This window comes from Globicephala melas, chromosome 18 (assembly GCF_963455315.2).
Source record: "Globicephala melas chromosome 18, mGloMel1.2, whole genome shotgun sequence".
Lineage (NCBI taxonomy): Eukaryota > Metazoa > Chordata > Mammalia > Artiodactyla > Delphinidae > Globicephala > Globicephala melas.
The window spans coordinates 34,157,716-34,181,046 of NC_083331.1; the positions used below are offsets into that span (position 1 = coordinate 34,157,716).

General features: G+C 37.4%; 1 protein-coding gene across 1 annotated transcript in view; it reads right to left on the reverse strand.

The window, feature by feature from the left end:
* The window catches only part of LOC132593829 (centrosomal protein of 78 kDa-like), a gene marked incomplete at its 5' end in the record, with an annotated part of 136,002 nt that overhangs the window by 20,390 nt on the left and 92,281 nt on the right, over positions 1-23,331 (reverse strand).

Below are 23,331 nucleotides of genomic sequence, written 5' to 3' on the forward strand. Positions count from 1 at the left end.
TTATCCAGTGAGACATGGTTGTATCAACGCATTTTAAAAGTAGTAAAACTCCCAATAAGTGTCTGTGCTCGCCCCGCCCAGGAGAGAGCGTGCACTCCATGAGGGACACATGAGAGGCTGAGTGAACGTCTGCCTGTGGTCCCTTACCTGGTGCAAGGGTGTGTGAATTTCTGCGGTGAGCTCTTAATTTCTGTAGTTTCTGCTGACTTGACACGGTGGTTGGCAAATGGTGACGTATTCCATGCATTCACGACATGATCGTGGTTACTAATAATTACTTTGTTCTCTCTGTGCATGTCTGTGTCCTAATATTTTCTTTTTATAAGAACACCAGTCATATTGGATTAGAGCCCACCCATTTGACCTCATTTGACCTCAATTACCTATTTAAGGGCCTTATCTCCAAATACAGTCATATTACGAGGTATTGGGGCTTAAGACTTCCACATATTAACTTGAGCAGGACACAATTCAGCTGATAATAGAAGGTAAGAGTAATTTAAGCAAGTAACTATTTTTTAAAGTGAGTTGCTTAAAGATATGAATTTACTCAAGAAGAACAAGAAGTTACATAACACTGTATGTTATACAAAGATATTAAATTAATCATCATAACAGCCTGTGAGATGGGCATTAAATTAGACTAAGCAAGATTAAGCAACTTATCCAGAATTGTATAGTTGGTACTTTCCAGAATTTAAACCAGACATTTTCCCAGTTCCATTCTACATTATATCTTCCTTTCATTATTTGAAATGAATTTTGAGTCTTCATTTTGCTTAGTTTCTGAAGTTATATGGGGATAGAATGGAGTTGGATATTTTCAGTGACATTCACACATGGGGAAGGAAATTGAGTCCAGAAGCTTCCGTGATGTTTCCATGGAGAACGCTAACAACAGAACCAGAAACACTGTTATCCTTTTGGTTCAGTCATCTTTCGTAACACACTACAAGAATTAATTTTAAGAAGCCCAATGTTTTCCAAACTTTCACCAATGGGCTCTGTGGGATCCTCTAATAATATCTAAGAGACTTCTTAGTTTCACATTCCAAGCCACTTAAGACCAGGAGTTCTGATTGTTCTTTGTGAGAAAATCAAGTGACAATCATAGCTCATAATTTACGATGGTTTCTTCAGGGCCCAGGCAAAACCTAATACACAGTAATAATCATTGTTAATTGCATCTTTGACAATGATTAATCGGGTATCAAAGAGGTCTACAAATTGGGAGAAATTATGATCAAAGAGAAACATAGGCCACAGATGCTCAATTATTTATGAGTTTAACTTTGGTTAAGCTAATTTTCCTTCTTCTAGACAATTTCCAATTCATCTCTGCAAAGAGACCAGAATAACCACCTTCCAATACAAGATTTATTGTGTTCCTTTAATTAAGAGCATACAGTGACTTCGATATTCACTCCACGAAGTTTTGCTATGAGAGAAAAGGAGCCATTATATTTTGCTTGAATTAGATATGCCACCATACTTGACTTAGCTCATCTTACTGGAAGCACGTTGAGGGCAGATCCTACAGTCTTGTCTTATTACATCCTCTACAGAATAAAACCAAGGGAATCACACATAGTTACAGCTGGAAAAACACTTGTTCTGGGTTGATATTTTTAGCCTTTACCACCAAGGCTTTATCACCAAGACCTATCTTTAGAGTCTCTAAACAGAAGACCTTCTTGCCTTCCGTTTTCACATGGACTAGGAATGTAAAGGGAAGAACTGAGAAGTAGCCATAGTCTGCTAGCAGCCAGCCCACATAACCCATCTACGGAGATACTGTTTCTTTCAAAAGATATAAACCTAAGAGGTAGTCCTAGAGTTTGTAACAATTGTGCGTAATAAAATTCCATGAAAACCTAGAAATCCAGATGCAGATCAGTAACATATTGGTTAAATAAGCTGTTATGTTCATGCAATGGACAAGTGTACAGACATTAAGAATGAGATACTCTTTTCTATGAGCTTCTCTTTTCACTGAACTCATCAGTGTTGCAAAGACAATGTTACATAATACTTTTTCTTTAAGATTATATCAGGCATCTTCATCTTGTCCTATATTTATTGCCAGTGTTACTAAAGTTTATCATTTACCTCTTTCTCTTTTAGATATATAATTTTCTCTTACTATGGAAGCATTCATAAATCCCTATTTTACTATTTCATTTAAATTAGAAATGAATATTGAATTTATAAAATACCTTTGGGGGATATTTCAAGTGATTGTATAGTTTTGTTCTCTTTTGACCTTGTTATATGGTAAATTATATTTTGTTATTTTATATTATGCTATTTATTATATATGGTATTATGTTTACTAATTACATTTATTATATTATAATTACATTATAATTAAGGTAGCATTTTGTTTCAGATAGACAAAACAACCAGTGGGATAGGAAACATCTTAAAATTAGATGCAAGAGCATAAGGGATTTGAGATTAAAATAAAGTGGACATTTTGGGTCAGTAGCAAAACTTATTCAACAAAAGTGGGAAAATATGGCTATCATTACTAAATTCTAGATACAGCAACTAGTTAAAAGTAAAAAGATAATGAAACTGTAAATGTATCAGAAACTTGGTAGACTTGAAATAAATTATTTATGAGGAACACCTTTCTAAGATTCAAAGAAAAAAAGGATACATTTAATTATATAAGAATTAAAATTTTCCTCATGGCAGAATGCACTACAAAGGTCAGAAAACAAGCAAAAGAAATTGGGAAATATATTTAGAAATAGATATGCTTTCTTTACAACTTTTGAGAGAAGCACATGTTTCTTTTTCCTTTAACCTGTTATGTGGGTATTAATCTATAATGTAAGTGCATGGTTCCTTTCCTTTAACGTGTAATGTGAGATTTAATCTATATGGTAAGTGCATGCTTCCTTTCCGTTCATCTGTAATGTGAGTGTCAATATAGGGCACTGTTTCCAAGCGCAGACTTTGGATGTTCCTGTACTGGTCCCATCACTGACCATTCACAAAAACTTGCAAATGTTACTTTACTTTTCTGGGGGTTAGAGTCTTACCTAAGAAATGGAAGGAAAATAGAACCTTCCCCCAGGGATAATAGAAAGTTTAAAGGAGTAAATATGTAAGTGACTTAGCACAGTGCCTAGTAAAAGAGAGATCAATATAAGTACTTATCAATTTTTTAAAGAGACTGATGAAATAAAGAAAATGTGGTGTTTTCAATCTATTGATGTATATTCTTGACATTAAACTACCTTTTCATTCATTGGATGACCTAACTTGCTCATGCTTTTTCTTACTCTAGTGAACTTGGGTAGCTAATATCGTAGATCAAAATTTTTGCCTTTATACTTACAAGTAAATTTGACCTGTAAATTTATTTTTCTTTACAGTCCTAATCTATTTTCAGTATTAGGATTATATAGACTTCATAAGATGAATAAAGGAGCATTCTTTCTTTGCTACTCTCTAGAAGTTTTTCTTTATTAATACTGATGTTATCTGTTTAATAGAAGTTTGATAGAATTCCCCACCCAAACGATCTGGGTGGGTCTGTTATTTTCTTGGTGAAAGATTGTAAACTATTGACTTAATTCCTTAGTGGTGAAAGAACTCCAGCTATAATTTCTTGTGTCAGTTTTGGTAAACTCTAGGAGCTAGGAAATTGTCCACTTTACATAAATGTTCAAATTTACTGGCATTTCATATGTTCTCTGTTTTTACTCTCTGCTATAACATTGTCCTGATTCTTTCTGTGTATTATTTACTTTTGTTTTTGTTTTGCTTAATCAAAGTGTGTTTTTAAAATATTTTCAAAGAATATTTTTTGACTTACTAAATCACCTCAATTTTATACTTTTTTCTGTTTTATCAAGTTCTCATATCTTTATTATCTATTTTTTCTATGTTCTGAGGGTTTATTGTTTTGCTCTTCTGATGTCAATTAAAACACTTGGTTATTAATTTTAAGAAATCTTTTTAGTTATAAATAGTTGAACTTTTTGAAGATTCCAGCTTAGTTGTAAGTATCTAAGGGTCAGCTCCTCCACATTGTTGCTGGCCTAAGGCTTACTTCACCCTATAGCAATGTATATATTTACATTTTTTCCCCTCGACTTTTTGTTTTGCTACTTCTCACTTTTCTTTGGAGAGAAGCCCTTTGAAATACTCTTAACTTATTTTACAGCCAATAAGTCTTTAAAATAATGGGTATTTTTTAAAGATAGATCTACTTATATAATTAGGCAGAAAATCTGATCTGCCATATTTATAAAAACAGCATAATTTCACTCTTCTCCATGATTAATCTGCTGTATTGCATGACCTTCGAGTTTTAGCTTTATCAATGACATGTACTTTAAAAATGTTTTAAAGATCCTACCCAGTCTTTTAAAACACCCTTGTTCCTTGTTTCAGTTCTAGTTTTATGTATATTTTCTGCCTTGCGCCTGAGTATTCCAACATCTGATGGATGGCCTTGGGAATCTAATTCTGGTATTGATTGCTTTTGCTGATTCTCTCCACTTGTAGCTGATTTCTTCATTATTGTGTAAATTTAGATCATGAGCTCATGTTTAGCTAAACTTTATCTGTGGGAAGGCTATAGGCCTGTGTTGAAGGTCTACCTCTCTAGAAAGGGTTTAGTTTTGTGTTTGGAATACCACTGATTTGGGAGCATTTTAAGTTGATTTCCTAGCTTCTGTTTGCAAGACCGCACATAAATTTGCAACACAAACACTGTGAACACAGATCTGGGGTTCAGAATTCTCAAGATTTCCTACCTGTTTCCTACCCAGAGCAGAGGCCAAGAGAATTTGGTCTTAGTCTCCCTTTGCCAGCAGATATTTTTTCTCCTGGCACACCCTTTCACTAAAGGTGAAGCTAGGGATAGATAGGTTTAGTTCTAACTTCGCATCTAGTAGGGATGGAGTCTTACCTCCTGCCTCCCATGTGGTCATGGCCATTTTAACAACAAGTCTCTATGTCAGGTCAGGTGTGTCATTAAACTATGGCCTGTATTCCAAATCCAGACAGATGCCTATTTTTTATGGCCTATGAGCTATGAATAATTTTCACATTTTAACTGGTAACATTTTAAATGGTTACCTAAGTACCTAAATAATATCCTCAATTTTGCCTCTTTGGTCTACAAAGCCTAAAATATTTGGCTCCATAAAAACAGGATTTCCAGCTTCTGTTCTAAGCTATCAAGATCTTCAATCCACTCCTAATATAGCTATAACTCTGACACATGTACCACCCTTCTTTCATGGGTCCTGGAAATTTCTACTGCACACTTCAAAAATCAACCACGGACTTAAAAATAAGTTGTGTACATTTAACCTAGCATACGTAACCCTTTTCCTTTAGGAGAGTTTTTCAAGTAATCTTGCCCACCGTATTCTTCAGAGCCTCATTAATAATGGCAAAAATTAAAACAGCTTAACATTCAACAAATGGGAATTGTTCATAACAATTATAGAAGCACATACAGTAGAAAATTATAACCTGTTATTGAAACAGTGAGACATAACTACTTTTATTCTTAGAGAACTATGCTTATTTAGGTCCCTTTTGTTTAAATTAGTATATTTCTGTGTATGTATGTATATAGTCATGAATTTATATACACATACATTATTTGTATGATATATTTATATAAATATATGAAATACATACCTATACACATACCTTTGATTTATATTTGTTTATATACACAGGAATATAATTATATGTATTATATAGTTATATACATTGAACTGGAAACTGGTAGTATACATATATATGGTGTATAAATGTGTGTATATGTGCATATGTAGAAAAGCATGTTGAGAAATATGTAAGCATGAGTTAGACAGGGATCAAGATTTTAAAAGTAGTTATGTGTAGGTAGTGAGGTTAAGGCCCATTTGATTGAAAATATTACATATTTTTACATCTTGTTATGATGAACAGATTTCTATGTAAATAAAATTATAAATAGCTATACATACTCATATATGTAATTAAAATATATATAGTTTTATATATGTATTATATTTATATTATATAATACAATTGTCTTATACTAATACATTATATATTGTGTTATATAGAATATATTAACTATAGTGTATTATATCAGATAATAATAATTATATATTTATATATTATGATATAATTGTATAATCAATATTACAGTATATATCATATTAATATTATTAACCATATAAATACATTTCATTACTCATATATTTTGTATATAATATATGCTAGGCAAAAGTATATATTAATATAATACATAATTGTTATGCATTAATATAAATATTAGAATATTACATTTATACATCAATATAATATTTAATATTGGTATATTTATATTATATTTAATATATACATAGCTAATGCTCTTTTAAGCCATCTGCTACAAGTAGAATAAGACCAGGACTATGGCCAAAGCAAATTCTAAAAATATTAGGTTACTTATATTCATTTATATGTCATTTTCCTGGAATCTGCATCTGGCTATTAGAGAGCACACACAGCAAAATCAACAAAACGTGCCCAGGAGGATATAGGATCCTTTATTTATTGGAACCTCAAAGGAAACACAGTGCTATTCAGTCCCCCATCAAAGAGCCAAGAGCAAACCTTGAAGCACCCAGTAAAAGCCAATTCAAACAGAAAAGCTTTTCTACTTAAACTGGAAAAAGTTAAGTTCCCAAGAGAACCCCTACATCAACCACCGAAGCTCATTTGGCAGTAAAAACGATAATGTTCACCGAACAACAAGAAACCCAAAACAATAGGTGTTTTACCAAAAAAAAAAAAAAAGCAGCTAATTAGTGTCTCTCCTGTTTGAAAGGAGGGGGTGGGAAGTGGGCAGAAGTCCTGATAGAAAAGGAAAAGGAAAATAAAAGTTTCCAGTTTGACAATCAAACTGTCTTCTGCATCCATTTCGTCAAGACCACCAAGTCAATGTGGAGGCTTTTTCCTCCTTCCCTTTTCTTTTCATGAGACTGATCACAACCAGCACTGCAGAGTCCATCGAATTAAGGAATGCTGTTGCCTGCATGTGTGAATGAGCTGTGAGTAAAGTACTGAAGTAGAGGAGACATAAATGAAAACGTCCTAATGAATGTCCATGTGGCTGAGCAGGAAGGTAACCTGTCATAGATGTGCTAAAGAAGAAGAGTTGGGTTTTATTTTATTTACTTTTCCCTGGACTGCGTTGAATGACTATCATCTACAGGTTCAGGCTACTTTTTGCTGAGGATTAATGCACTGGGAGAGCTGAGAGAAAACTGAACAGTAGAGCTGTCTTTTTCTTGACCGGTTCACCTTAGTTTCCCAAACTCTAAGTCTTTCCCTAATTCTTTCTCCTTTTTATGGTAGTAAAATGAACATGACACAAAATTCACCATTTTGATCATTTTACAATTCACTGTACCATTCAGTGGAATTTAGTAATGTCACAATGTTGTGCAACTATCACCACTGCCCAGCTGCAAAACATTTTCATCACCCCAAGAGAAAACGTACACCCATTTTAAGGAGTCATTCCCTATTTCCCTCTGTTCCAAACCCCTGGCAAACACTAATGTATAATATTGTCCATGTGTATGGATTTGCTACTGCTGGACATTTCTTATAGATGGAACCATACAATATGTAGCCTTTCGTGCCTGACTTCTTTCACTTAGTTGCATCCATGATGCAGCATGTATCAGAAATCCATTCATTTTTATGGCTGAATTCCCTGATCCTGTTTTCTTCATACTGTTTGAATACAAACTTAAAAATATGTTGAGAGTGGGGCTTCCCTGGTGGCGCAGTGGTTGAGAGTCCGCCTGCCGATGCAGGGGACACGGGTTCGTGCCCTGGACCGGGAAGATCCCACGTGCCGCGGAGCGGCTGGGCCCGTGAGCCATGGCCGCTGGGCCTGAGCGTCCGGAGCCTGTGCTCCGCAACTGGAGAGGCCACAACAGTGAGAGGCCCGCGTACCACCAAAAAAAAAAAAAAAAAATATGTTGAGAGTGAAGCTCTGTTTTAATGGCACATCTACGAGGCCAATTTATTTAAAGAAGGTGAAAATGGAAATATTGTTGTGAAATGATAATCGTTGAGAAGCCTCAGGCAATTTGATAATGAAAAGTTTGGGAAATGTTGCAAAAAATTATTGCTTTATATTAAAAGCCTTTTAAACAAGGATTCAGGAGACTGTCTTTTTCTTGCAGGGAACTTAAATGAGTCAGAAGGAAATAACTGCCCTTTAAAACAGATTTTGAAAGGATTCTATTTATTCTTAAGAGACGAATGGAAGTACAGGTAGTTCACATCCAATATGGACCCCCTAAAAAAAAATACTCCCTCCAAAATTTTGGGGCTTCCCTGGTGGCGCAGTGGTTGACAGTCCACCTGCCGATGCAGGGGATAGGGGTTCGTGCCCTGATCTGGGAGGATCCCACATGCCGCGGAGCAGTTGGGCCTGTGGGCCATGGCCGCTGAGCTTGCGCGTCCGCAGCCTGTGCTCTGCAATGGGAGAGGCCGCAACAGTGAGAGGCCCGCGTACTGCAAAAAAAAAAAAAAAAAAAAAAAACTCCCTCCAATATGGACTCCCTGTCCAAACACTGTTTATCGTTCTAGCCACCACTATCGAATTATATTTCTTGAGAGTAAGGCAGCTCAATTCATGCATATTTTTAAAATTCATCTATCAAATCCATTAATACAGTATAAACAAGAGATGTTCATGTTTCAGTGCAGTTCAAATACCAGGTATAAAGAATCCCCAGTAAGAAAAAGAATCCTATATCTCTTGCCAGAATGTGGTCAGCTCTGGGGTGCTCTGCTAGCTGAAAGACACTTTCATTGTTAAGAGGATAGAGGCTGTTTAAGAGGGATGAGAGCCAAAAAGTTTTAACTACATGTATGTGTTAAGAACAGTGCTAGGTTATCTCATGTTCTATATCAGTCAAGTCTCACCATTTTACATATGTGAAAAGCGAAGTTAAAGGTGTTTTAGTAGGGCTTCCCTGGTGGCGCAGTGGTTAAGGATCCACCTGCCAGTGCAGGGGTCACGCGTTAGAGCCCTGGTCCGGGCAGATCCCACATGCCACGGAGCAACTAAGACCATGCGCCACAACTACTGAGCCTGCACTCTAGAGCCCGTGAACCACAACTACTGAAGCCCACACACCTAGACCCCGCGGTCAGCAACAAAGAGAAGCCACTACAATGAGAAACCCGCGCACTGTAACAAAGAGTAGCCCCGCTCACCACAAACAGAGAAAGCCCGCGCATAGCAAGGAATAGCCAATGCAGCCAAAATTAAATCAATCAATCAATTAAAAAAGTGTTTTACTAACTTACTAAAAGGCACGCAATCAGTAAATGTGAGCAAGAATTCAATCCCAAATCTGTCACACTGAAGTATAAGCTAATACTTGAGATTAATAAAAACAGCACTAAATTAAAAGTTCAGAGATATTTTTTATTTCATACTTTCACTAACACTCTTTGGAGATAAATCATTTCATTTATATGGGTCTTAGTTTTCACAACTATAATAGTTGGAAGCTTGACTAGATGATCTGTATGTAGTCTTCCAATTCTAAAATGTTCCACTAATTTGGGTTCCTACAATAATTGCCCTTGCAATACATGCATGCTGCCACCAAGTAGCAGTAGAGACTACTAGTTCCTTTTTTATCCCTAGTGGGGAGTGCATTTTGACATCAGACTTATCCGTCAATAGTACAGCCTGTTAATATAACTATAAAATGAGAAAATAATCTGGTATTCTTTCCTGTAAAGCAGAAGCTTTACGTTGTCTGTGAATCATATCAGAATCACCTGTAGGTTTGTTTTGTTGTGGTTTTTTTTTAACATCTTTATTGGAGTATAATTGCTTTACAATAGTGGGTTAGTTTCTGCTTTATAACACCTGTAGGTTTTTAAACATAGAGGAAATTCAGAACCGATTGAATGAGAATCTTCAGAGACAGGTCATGGGCATCTGGATTTTTGGGCTCCCATCATCTGTATATTTTATTTTATTTTATTTTTTGCCTATGTACAATATTTGTCACATCCTCTTGAATCTTTAAAAGTTTCCTTTTGTTTTAAAATTTTAGAATATTCAATAATCTTCACCTACTTTTCATAAGGTGTTATCTGTTATGTTCATTCGATCTTGTGCTTCTCCTGGTTAAGTCTTCTTTTTTTCCTTTTTTTTTTTTTCAGGGCCCTGCCTCATGGCTTGCAGGATCTTAGTTCCCTGACCGGTAATTGGACCCCAGGTCCCCAGCAGTGAAAGCGCCAAGTTCTAACCACTGGACCACCGGGGAATTCCCAAGACTTCTGTTTTAAATGACATTTTTTTCCACTCTTATTCATTCCTGGGATCAGTTTCATGTTTTAACATTAAACCAACCTTGCATTACTAGAATAAAGCTACTTTGATTGTGATATATGATTGTTTTACATATCATGGATACAGTTTGTGCTTCTGTTTACACATTTTGCATGCATGTTCAAAAGAGAAACTGGCCTGTGACTCTATTCTTGTAATATTCTTTTTAGTTTTGATCTAAAGCTTATGTTGGCCTTATAAATATTTTGAGCAATATATAGTTTTCTGTTTCCTGGAAGATTTTTATGTAAGATTACCAATATTTCTCCCCTAAATATTTGGAAGAATTTACTTGGAAAGCCATTTATCCCTGGAAATCATTTTCTGTAAAGTTACTTAATTATACAAACAACTTTTGGAGTAGATATAGGTTTTTTAGATATTTTTTCTTTCTTGGGTTAGTCTTGTTAGCTTGCATTTTTTAAGAATTTGTCATTTTGGATGAATTTTCAAGTTTATAAATATAAAATTATCATAATTTTAACAGCTTTATTGGGATGTAATTTACATACCATAATTTCAACACTTTAATGTATACAATTCAGTGGTTCTCAGTGTAACCACTAAAGGACTTGTGTAACCATCACAACAATCCAATTTTAGATTTCTGTCCCCCCACAAAATACCCATTACACATTAACGAGGTTTTTTCATTCTCCTCAACCCTCTCAGCTCTAGGCAACCACTAATCTACTTCCTGTCTCTACAGATTTGCTATTTTGGTCATTTCATATAAATGGGACCAAACAATATGTGATCTTTTGTGAGTGGCTGATTTTACTTTACATAATGCTTTCATGGTTCATCTATGTTGTTACATGTATCAATATTTCATTCCATTTTAGAGCTGAATGCTATTCTATTGTACGGATATTCCACATTTTGTTTATTCATTTATCCAATTGATATTTGAATTTTTTCCACCTTTTGTTTTTAGAAATATGCTTCTATGAACATTCATGTACAAGCTTTTGTGCAGACATAAGTTTTTATTTCTCTTAGGTATATATTTAGTAGTGGAACTGCTGGGTCATAGGGCAACTCTATGTTTAACACTTGCAGGAACTCTCAAGCTGTTTTGTAAAATGGCCGCACCATTTTACATTCCCACCAGCAATGTATGTGGGTTTCAATCTCTTGTCTTACAGCCTAGCATGTCATCTATGCTGGAAAACGTTTCACATGTAGTTGAGCAAGATGAGTATTTTACAGTTCAGTTGAGTGTTCTGTAGACATTTATTAGGTCTCGTTAATTCATAGTCTTATCCAAGTCTTCTATATCGTTGTTGATCTTCTGCCTAACTGTTCTATCCATTATTGACCGTGGAGTACTGAAGCCTCTACCTAATGTTGTGCAATTATCTATTTCTTCCTTCAATTCTTCATGGATTTCGGTATTTTCTTCTTCATGTATTTTGGTTTTATCTTATTCAGGGCACATATGTTAAAAATTTTTGTATCTTCCCTTTTTTTTATCATACAATGTCCCTTTTCATATCTAGTAACTTTTTTGTTTGTTTTAAAGTCTATTTTTTCTGGTATTAGTATAGCCACTTCAGCATGCTTATGGTTGCTATTTGCATGATGTATATTTTTTCATCCTTTTACTTTGTACACATTAGACTTTTGAATCCAAGGAGTGTCTCCTAGAGAAAACATTTTTTAAAACCCAGTTCGACAATATCTGCCTTTTGATTGTATTGTTTAATTCATTTACATTTAGTTTTTATTATTGATATGGTAAGATTTATTTATGTCTATCATTATACCTTTGGTTTTCTACATGTCTCATGTTTTTGTTTTTTTGTTATTGTTGTTGTTCCTCCATTTCCCTTTTATAGTAAGTAGATCTTTTCTACTGTAACATGTAATTCCTTTAATGATTTTTAACCACATTGTTTGAGTAATGGCTGCACTAGGGCTTATGTAATATACCTTCTCAGAATCTCTTCATATTTTTACTAGCTTAATTCCAGTGAAAAACAGAAACTGCACTTTTATAGAGCTGTATGCCTTCCCCTCTTTTTTGTTTTTATTACATTTATATATGTTACATACTTAAGCTTAGAGAAGAACGTAGAGCAAATAAATATTTTTGAGTTTGTTGGGTTAATCTATTTACCATTTCTGGTTCTCTTCCTTTCTTCCTGCAGATTCAGCTTATGATCTACTGTCATTTTTATTCTAACACAGCTTTTTTTCTCACTGCCTTCTTTGTGCCATATCATCAAATATATGATATTTCTTTATGTTATATACAGAACAATCCAAATATAGTCATATTGCTTATGCACTTTTTAAATTAGCTAAGAGAAGAAAGGAGAAGAAATTTGAAATTACATTATCTTTTATAATTCCCTACACAACTGCTCTAGTCAGCATTCTTTGTTTTGTTTTTATGGCTTGAGTTACTGTCTGCTATCATTTGAAGACCTTCCACTAGTACTGCTTGTGAAGCCCGTCTGCTAACAAAGAATTCACTCAGTTTCTGTTTCTGTGTTATGGTACAGTATTGATGATAAGTTGTGCAGTGGTAGGAAAAACTAAAATGTGATGTACTGTATGATGTATGTTTTATTGAAGTGGCTTGGTCAGATTTTAATGATTTATGATAGAAATCACGTAAAGCAAGCATCACAATTCTCCAGGAATGTTCTGTAGAATGCTAATGTTAATTATGAATATGTGAATCCCAAATCTTTCATTTATATTGACCTTATCTCATTAATTCTTCTCCCAACAATGCCATAACTAGAGTTGAGTTCTAAAATGTACCTTCCTCTTTTCCCATAGAAATTGTCTCACAATTTCAAAAAGTTTTCAAAGGTGAAAAAGTGCACACGACTTTTATCACGTTTGCAAATGCCAATGAAAATGCTAAGGTAACAACTGTCCAAAATGCAATATTCTTCTGTGAGAGCACCCAACTTTAAACAAATACACATATTCTAAATACAGCTTAGATCTGTGACATGTTTTGGCCACTGAAGTATGAGCAGACATGATGGCCTTAAATGAGCAGAAGAGGCCTTAAATGGGCTTGTGCGGCTGGGCTCACCTCTTATGTTTCAGTGAACTTTGTGAGAAGACAGGGCCTGGGAGCTGTGGCCTCACAGTTGGGCTCCAGAGGAAGATGTGTGTGACAGACCTCAAACTGACCCAAAACACGGAGCAAAACCAGCCATCTAGAGGTCTAAAAGAGAGCCACTGCAGCTAGCCCATAGGTACAAGAAAAATAAATTCTTGTTTATGTAACTGAGTTTGGTGTGATTTGTTCCAAAGCATTATCACAGCAAGAGCTGACTAACACAACATCCTCCAAATCATTGTTATGTAAATGGCTGCCACCATGCCTACATGTAAGGCAACTGTGTACTCAAATTGTGAGAATTCTTGAACTCTTGGTGCCTCTCCAACACAAAGTACATGGCTAAATTTCCACAAATAAGTTCACTAATATACCACAAAGATCTCCCTAAACTTTTATTAAATGTAATGCAAAGTTCTTTCTTTTCATTGTCTGCTTCTACATGGTTAAAATGCTTTTTATCAATGTAAAACGGCTCTTGCCGTTTGGCTTCTGTCGTTAGAGTCTTTTGAACTCTTTGGCTTTTCAGCTCCTAGGCTGTAAGATTTGAATCAGCAAATGCCCCAAGGAGAAAACCTGCACCAAATGTCAAGCTTGCGTCTGTGTTTCCCTTTTCTCCAGAATTTGGCCCACATGTCTTGGTGTCTCTCTAACATTCAGATGCCAGTGAACAGAAGTTTTCTTACTCTATCCAGGTTTTCTAAAATTTCTTTAGACTTCACCTGATCTTATGTTATTATTCAACTATCATCTCAATTACCCCTAGGAAGAAAATTTACAATTTTTAGAGAAAATGGAACCCTGGTACACTGTTGGTAGGAATGTAAACTGGTACAGCCACTGTGGCAAACAGTATGCGGGGTTCTCAAAAACTAAAAATAGAACTACCATATGACCTCGCAACTCCACTCCTGGGTATAAATCCAAAAAGAACAAAAACACGTGTTTTCAAAAATATGCATTTGAAAAGATACATGCACCCCAATGTTCGGAGCATTAGTATTTACAATTACCAAGATGTGGAAGCAACCTAAGTGTCATCAAGAGATGAATGGAGGGACGAGGGGAAGATGGAGGAAGAGTAAGACGCGGAGATCACCTTCCTCCCCACAGATACACCAGAAATACATCTACACGTGGAACAACTCCTACAGAACACCTACTGAATGCTAGCAGAAGACCTCAGACCTCTCAAAAGGTCTGAGTTTCTCAAGAAACTCCCCACGTACCTGGCTAGGGCAAAAGAAAAAAGAATAAACAGAGACAAAAGGATAGGGACGGGACCTGCACCAGTGGGATGGAGCTGGGAAGTAGGAAAGGTTTCCACACACTAGGAAGCCCCTTTGCGGGCGGAGACTGCGGGTGGCGGAGGGAGAAAGCTTCGGAGCCGTGGAGGAGAGCACAGCAACAGGGGTGCGGAGGGCAAAGCGGAGAGATTCCCACACAGAGGATCGGTGCCGACCAGCACTCACCAGCCCGAGAGGCTTGTTTGCTCACCCGCCGGGGCGGGCGGGGCTGGGAGCTGAGGCTCGGGCTTCGGTCGGAGCGCAGGGAGAGGACTGGGGTTGACGGCGTGAACACAGCTTGCAGGGGGTTAGTGCACCACGGCTAGCTGGGAGGGAGTCTGGGGAAAAGTCTGCACCTGCCGAAGAGGGAAGAGACTTTTTCTTCCCTCTTTGTTTCCTGGTGCGCGAGGAGAGGGGATTAAGAGCGTTGCTTAAAGGAGCGCCAGAGAAGGGAGCGAGACGTGGCTAAAAGCGCAGACCCCAGAGATGGGCATAAGACGCTAAGGCTGCTGCGGCCGCCACCAAGAAGGCTGTGTGCGAGCACAGGTCACTATCCACACCCCTCTTCCGCAGAGCCTGTGCAGCCCACCACTGCCAGGGTCCCGGGATCCAGGGAAAACTCCCCTGAGAGAACGCACGGCACACCTCAGGCTGATGCAACGTCACGCTGGCCTCTGCCGCCGTAGACTCGCCCCGCACTCTGTTCCCCTCCCTCCCCCCAGCCTGAGTGAGCCAGAGCCCCCGAATCAGCTGCTCCTTTAACCCTGTCCTGCCTGAGCGAAGAACAGACGCCCTTAGGTGACCTACACGCAGAAGCGGGGCCAAATCCAAAGCTGAGCCCCGGGAGCTGTGAGAACAAAGAGAAAGGGAAATCTCTCCCAGCAGCCTCAGAAGCAGCGGATTAAAGCTCCACAATCAAATTGATGTACCCTGCATCTGTGGAATACCTGAATAGACAACATATCATCCCAAATTGAGGAGGTGGGCTTCGAGAGCAAGATTTATGATTTTTTCCCCTTTTCCTCTATTTGTCAGTGTGTATGTGTATGCTTCTGTGTGAGATTTTCTCTGTATAGCTTTGCTTCCACCATTTGTCCTAGGGTTCTATCCATCCATTTCTTGTTCTTGTTTTTAATTTTTTTCTTAACAATTATTCTTTATTTTAATAACTTTATTATATTTTATCTTATTTTATTTTACTTTATCTTCTTTCTTTCTTTCCTTCCTTCCCTCCTTCCTTCCTTCCTCCCTCCCTCCCTCCCTTCTTTCCTTCTTTCTTTCTACTTCTACTAATTCATTCTTTCTACTTTTTCTCCCTTTAATACTGAGCAGTGTGGATGAAAGGCTCTTGGTGCTCCAGCCAGGAGTCAGAGCTGTGCCTCTGAGGTGGGAGAGCCAACTTCAGGACACTGGTCCACAAGAGACCTCCCAGCTCCACATAATATCAAACAGTGAAAAGCTCCCAGAGATCTCCATCTCAACACAGCACCCAGCTTCACTTAACGACCAGCAAGCTACAGTGCTGGACACCCTATGCCAAACAACTAGCAAAACAGGAACACAACACCACCCATTAGCAGAGAGGCTGCCTAAAATCATAATAAGTCCACAGACACCCCAAAAGACACCACCAGACGTGGACCTGCCCACCAGAAAGACAAGATCCAACCTCATCCACCAGAACACAGGCACTAGTCCCCTCCAACAGGAAGCCTACACAACCCACTGAACCAACCTTAGCCACTGGGGACAGACACCAAAAACAACAGGAACTATGAGCCTGCAGCCTGCAAAAAGGAGACCCCAAACACAGTAAGATAAGCAAAATGAGAAGACAGAAAAACACACAGCAGATGAAAGAACAAGATAAAAACCCACCAGACCTAACAAATGAAGAGGAAATAGGCAGTCTACCTGAAAAAGAATTCAGAATAATGATAGAAAGATGATCCAAAATCTTGGAAATAGAATAGAGAAAACGCAAGAAACATTTAACATGGACCTAGAAGAAATAAAGATGAAACAAGCAACGATGAACAACACATTAAATGAAATTAAAAATACTCTAGATGGGATCAATAGCAGAATAACTGACACAGAAGAACGGATAAGTGACCTGGAAGATAAAATAGTGGAAATTACTACTGCAGAGCAGAATAAAGGATAAAGAATGAAAATAACTGAGAACAGTCTCAGAGACCTCTGGGACAACATTAAACACACCAACATTCGAATTATAGGGGTTCCAGAAGAAGAAGAGAAAAAGAAAGGGACTGAGAAAATATTTGAAGAAATTATAGTTGAAAACTTCCCTAATATGGAAAAGGAAATAGTTAATCAAGTCCAGGAAGCACAGAGAGTCCCATACAGGATAAATCCAAGGAGAAATACGCCAAGACACATATTAATCAAACTGTCAAAAATTAAATACAAAGAAAACATATTAAAAGCAGCAAGGGAAAAATAACAAGGCCAGAAGGGACAGTCAGGACATATTTAAAGTGATGAAGGAGAAAAACCTACAACCAAGATTACTCTACCCAGCAAGGATCTCATTCAGATTTGATGGAGAAATTAAAACCTTTACAGACAAGGAAAAGCTGAGAGAGTTCAGCACCACCAAACCAGCTTTACAACAAATGCTAAAGGAATTTCTCTAGGCAAGAAACACAAGAGAAGGAAAAGACCTACAATAACGAACACAAAACAACTAAGAAAATGGGAATAGGAACATACATACTGATAATTACCTTGAATGTAAATGGACTAAATGTTCCCACCAAAAGACACAGATTGGCTGAATGGATACAAAAACAAGACCCATATATATGCTGTCTACAAGAGACCCACTTCAGACCTAGAGACACATACAGACTGAAAGTGAGGGGCTGGAAAAAGATATTCCATGCAAATGGAAACCAAAAGAAAGCTGGAGTAGCAATTCTCATATCAGACAAAATAGACTTTAAAATAAAGACTATTAGAAGAGACAAAGAAGGACACTACATAATGATCAAGGGATCGATCCAAGAAGAAGATATAACAATTGTAAATATTTATGCACCCAACATAGGAGCACCTCAATACATAAGGCAAATACTAACAGCCATTAAAGGGGAAATCGACAGTAACACATTCATAGTAGGGGACTTTAACACCCCACTTTCACCCATGGACAGATCATCCAAAATGAAAATAAATAAGGAAACACAAGCTTTAAATGATACATTAAACAAGATGGACTTAATTGGTATTTATAGGACATTCTATCCAAAAACAACAGAATACACATTTTTCTCAAGTGCTCATGAAACATTCTCCAGGATAGATCATATCTTGGGTCACAAATCAAGCCTTGGTAAATTTAAGAAAATTGAAATTGTATCAAGTATCTTTTCTGACCACAGCACTATGAGACTAGATATCAATTAAAGGAAAAGATCTGTAAAAAATACCAACACATGGAAGCTAAACAATACACTACTTAATAACGAACTGATCACTGAAGAAATCAAAGAGGAAGTTAAAAAATACCTAGAAACAAATGACAATGGAGACACAACGACTCAAAACCTATGGGATGCAGCAAAAACAGTTCTAATAGGGAAGTTTATTGCAATACAATCCTACCATAAGAAACAGGAAACATCTCGAATAAACAACCTAACCTTGTACCTAAAGCAATTAGAGAAAGAAGAACAAAAAAACCCCAAACTTAGAAGGAAAGAAATCATAAAAATCAGATCAGAAATAAATGAAAAATAAATGAAGGAAATGATAGCAAAGATCAATAAAACTAAAAGCTGGTTCTTTGAGAAGATAAACAAAATTGATTAACCAGACCCATCAAGCAAAAGAGGGAGAAGACACAAATCAATAGAATTAGAAATGAAAAAGGAAAAGTAACAACTGATACTACAGAAATATAAAAGATCATGAGAGATTACTACAAGCAACTCTATGCCAATAACATGGACAGCCTGGAAGAAATGGACAAATTATTAGAAATGCACAGCCTGCCAAGACTGAATCAGAAAGAAATAGAAAATATGAACAGACCAATCACAAGCACTGAAATTGAAACTGTGATTAAAAATCTCCAACAAAAAAATGGCCAGGACCAGATGGCTTCACAGGCGATTTCTACCAAACATTTAGAGAAGAGCTAACACCTATCCTTCTCAAACTCTTCCAAAATATAGCAGAGGGAGGAACACTCCCAAACTCATTCTACGAGGCCACCATCACCCTGATACCAAAATCAGACAAGGATGTCACAAGAAAGAAAACTAAAGGCCAACATCACTGATGAACATAGATGCAAAAATCCTCAACAAAATACTAGCAAACAGAATCCAACAGCACATTTAAAGGATCATACACCATGATCAAGTGGGGTTTATTCCAGGAATGCAAGGATTCTTCAATATATGCAAATCAATCAACGTGATACACCATATTAACAAATTGAAGGAGAAAAACCATATGATCATCTCAATCGATGCAGAGAAAGCATTTGACAAAATTCAACACCCATTTATGATAAAAACATTGCAGAAAGTAGGCTTAGAGGGAACTTGGCTTAATATAATAAAGTCCATATATGACAAACCCACAGCCAACATCGTCCTCAATGGTGAAAGCATTTCCGATCAGGAAGACAAAGTTGCCCACTCTCACCACTCTTATTCAACATAGTTTTGGAAGCTTTAGCCACAGCAATCAGAGAAGAGAAGGAAATAAAAGGAATCCAAATCGGAAAAGCAGAAGTAAAGCTGTCACTGTTTGCAGATGACATGATCCTATACATAGAGAATCCTAAAGATGCTACCAGAAAACTACTAGAGTTAATCAATGAATTTGGTAAAGTAGCAGGATACAAAATTAATGCACAGAAATCTCTGGCATTCCTATATACTAATGATGAAAAATCTGAAAGTGAAATCAAGAAAACACTCCCATTTACCACTGCAACAAAAAGAATAAAATATCTAGGAATAAACCTACCTAAGGAGACAAAAGACCTGTATGCAGAAAATTATAAAACACTGATGAAAGAAATTAAAGATGATACAAATAGATGGAGAGATATACCATGTTCTTGGATTGGAAGAATCAACATTGTGAAAATGACTCTACTACCCAAAGCAATCTGCAGATTCAATGCAATCCCTAGCAAACTACCACTGGCATTTTTCACAGAACTAGAGCAAAAAATTTCACAATTTGTATGGAAACACAAAAGACCCCGAATAGCCAAAGCAATCTTGAGAACGAAAAACGGAGCTGGAAGAAACAGGCTCCCTGACTTCAGACTATACTACAATGCTACAGTAATCAAGACAGTATGGTACTGGCACAATAACAGAAATATGGATCAATGGAACAGGATAGAAAGCCCCGCGATAAACCCACGCACATATGGTCACCTTATCTTTGATAAAGGAGGCAGGAATGTACAGTGGAGAAAGGACAGCCTCTTCAATAAGTGGTGCTGGGAAAACTGGACAGATACATGTAGAAGTATGAGAGTAGATCACTCCCTAACACCATACACAAAAATAAGCTCAAAATGGATTAAAGACCTAAATGTAAGGCCAGAAACTATCAAACTCTTAGAGGAAAATATAGACAGAACACTCTATGACATAAATCACAGCAAGATCCTTTTTGACCCACCTCCTAGAGAAATGGAAATAAAAATAAACAAGTGGGACCTAACGAAACTTCAAAGCTTTTGCACAGCAAAGGAAACCATAAGCAAGACCAAAAGACAACCCTCAGAATGGGAGAAAATATTTGCAAATGAAGCAACCGACAAAGGATTAATCTCCAAAATTTACAAGCAGCTCATGCAGCTCAATAACAAAAAAACAAACAACCCAATCCAAAAATGGGCAGAAGACCTAAATAGACATTTCTCCAAAGAAGATATACAGACTGCCAACAAACACATGAAAGAATGCTCAACATCATTAATCATTAGAGAAATGCAAATCAAAACTACAATGAGATATCATCTCACACCAGTCAGAATGGCCATCATCAAAAAATCTAGAAACAATAAATGCTGGAGAGGGTGTGGAGAAAAGGGAACACTCTTGCACTGCTGGTGGGAATGTGAATTGGTACAGCCACTATGGAGAACAGTATGAAGGTTCCTTAAAAATCTACAAATAGAACTACCATATGACCCAAGCAATCCCACTACTGGGCATATACGCTGAGAAGACCATAATTCAAAAAGAGTCATGTACCAAAATGTTCATTGCAGCTCTATTTACAATAGCCCGGAGATGGAAACAACCTAAGTGTCCATCACTGGATGAATGGTTACAGAAGATGTGGCACATATATACAATGGAATATTACTCAGCCATAATAAGAAACGAAACTGAGCTATTTGTAATGAGGTAGATAGACCTAGAGTCTGTCATACATAGTGAAGTAAGTCAGAAAGTGAAAGACAAATACCATATGCTAACACATATATATGGCATTTAATAAAATAAATGTTATGAAGAACCTAGGGGTAATACAAGAATAAAGACACAGACCTACTAGAGAATGGACTTGAGGATATGGGGAAGGGGAAGGGGAAGCTGTGACAAAGCGAGAGAGAGGCATGAACATATATACACTACCAAACATAAGGTAGATAGCTAGTGGGAAGCAGCCGCATAGCACAGGGAGATCAGCTCGGTGCTTTGTGACCGCCTGGAGGGGTGGGATAGGGAGGGTGGGAGGGAGGGAGACGCAAGAGGGAAGAGATATGGGAACATATGTATATGTATAACTGATTCACTTTGTTATGAAACAGAAACTAACACACCATTGTAAAGCAATTATACTCCAATAAAGATGTAAAAAAAAAGATGAATGGATAAAGAAGATGTGGTACATATAACAAATGGCATACTACTCAGCCTTAAAAAGGAAAGAAATTTTGCTATTTGCAGCAACATAGATGGACTTGGAGGGCATTGTGGTAAGTGAAATAAGTCAAACAAAAACAAACACTGTAGGATATCACCTATATATGGAATCTAAAAAATACAACAATCTACCAAATATAACAAAAAAGAAGGGGAGTCACAGATACAGAGAACAAACTAATGGTTGCCAGTGTGGAGGGGGAGGAGGGGGCAATACAGGGGTGGGGAAGTGAGAGATCTAAACTACTGGGTGTACGATAGCTCAAAGATGTATTGTACAACACGGAATATAGCCAATAGTTTGTAATTACTGTAAATGTAAAGTAACCTCTAAAAAGTATATAAAATTTTTTTAAAACAGAAATCATACTGAAAATTGGAAACAATTTAAATGTCCATCAACAGAAAAATGCACATATAAATTATTGTATTTCCCTACATGGGAATCCTACATAGTGAGGAAAGTACATGAACTAGACAGATCTTTACGTGTCAGCATGGATGAACCTAGCAAAGATAACACTAAAAAAAAAGCAAGTAAGAAGAGAAAACATAGTAGAATACTATATGAGGTTTAACAATACTTAAAAATGTAGCCTAAACAGAAAGACATCCATGACAGTGCAGGAGACCAAGTTCAGAAGAGTGGTTACCCAGGGTCAGCTGGGGAGTGGCTGTGATTGGGAAAGTGGTCACACCAGGCTCTTCAACAGGAATGGTAATGTTTCACTTCACACGCTGGCTGGAGGACAGAGGAGTGTCTGTGATGTTATAATGTGAGCACGCTGCATGTAAAAGCCATTGCTGACCACATCTAGGGGATCTGATGCGCGGGAGCTGGTAAGTGGGTGGAGGCATCCAGGTGGTGGCAGAAGAGGAACGTTGTACGCATAACGCCTAAGGCCTGACCAGAGGACGACCACTGTTCTAGAAACTGGACACAAATCCAACTTCTACAGCCAATGTTAAAAGACAATCTGAGGCATATTTAAAATTTTAAGACTTTACGTGAGCAAAAATAGATTTAATTCAGGCACCACGAAAGCAGAAGAGGTGAGGAGCACTCCAGCCACAGGAGCTGCAGAGATGTTTCTTTTAAAAGGGCAAGAAGCAAAGCAAGGAAATGACTGACTTGCTATAGCTTTAAAGCCTAGTTGGTGGTTTGTGACTGGTTGTCCTCAGCGGTTTTCGTCACCCTGAGGCGATGACAGGCTTAGATTTTTGTTGATTTACCTAGGCAACCGCATCACTAGAGCCACTGCAGGCTAACGGCCTCCTTGCAGGGTTAATTTACTAACACAAATTGTCTGAGTCCTTCCTCTTACTCATTCACTTCACTTCCTACGCCTCAGTTTTTCTTCTGTAAAGTGGATATTCAGTAGTAAATTCTCTGTGGAGTTGTCAGTACAAAACAGAGTGATTATTACTAACCACGATCATGTCCTAAATGCACGGAACACGTCACCATTTGCCAACCACCGTGTCAAGTCAGCAGAAACTACAGAAATTAAGAGCTCTCCGCAGAAATTCACACACCCGTGCACCAGGTAAGGGAGCACAGGCAGACGTCCACTCAGACTTTCCTGTGTCCCTCACGGAGTGCACGCTCTCTCCTGGAGGGGCGAGCACACAGAC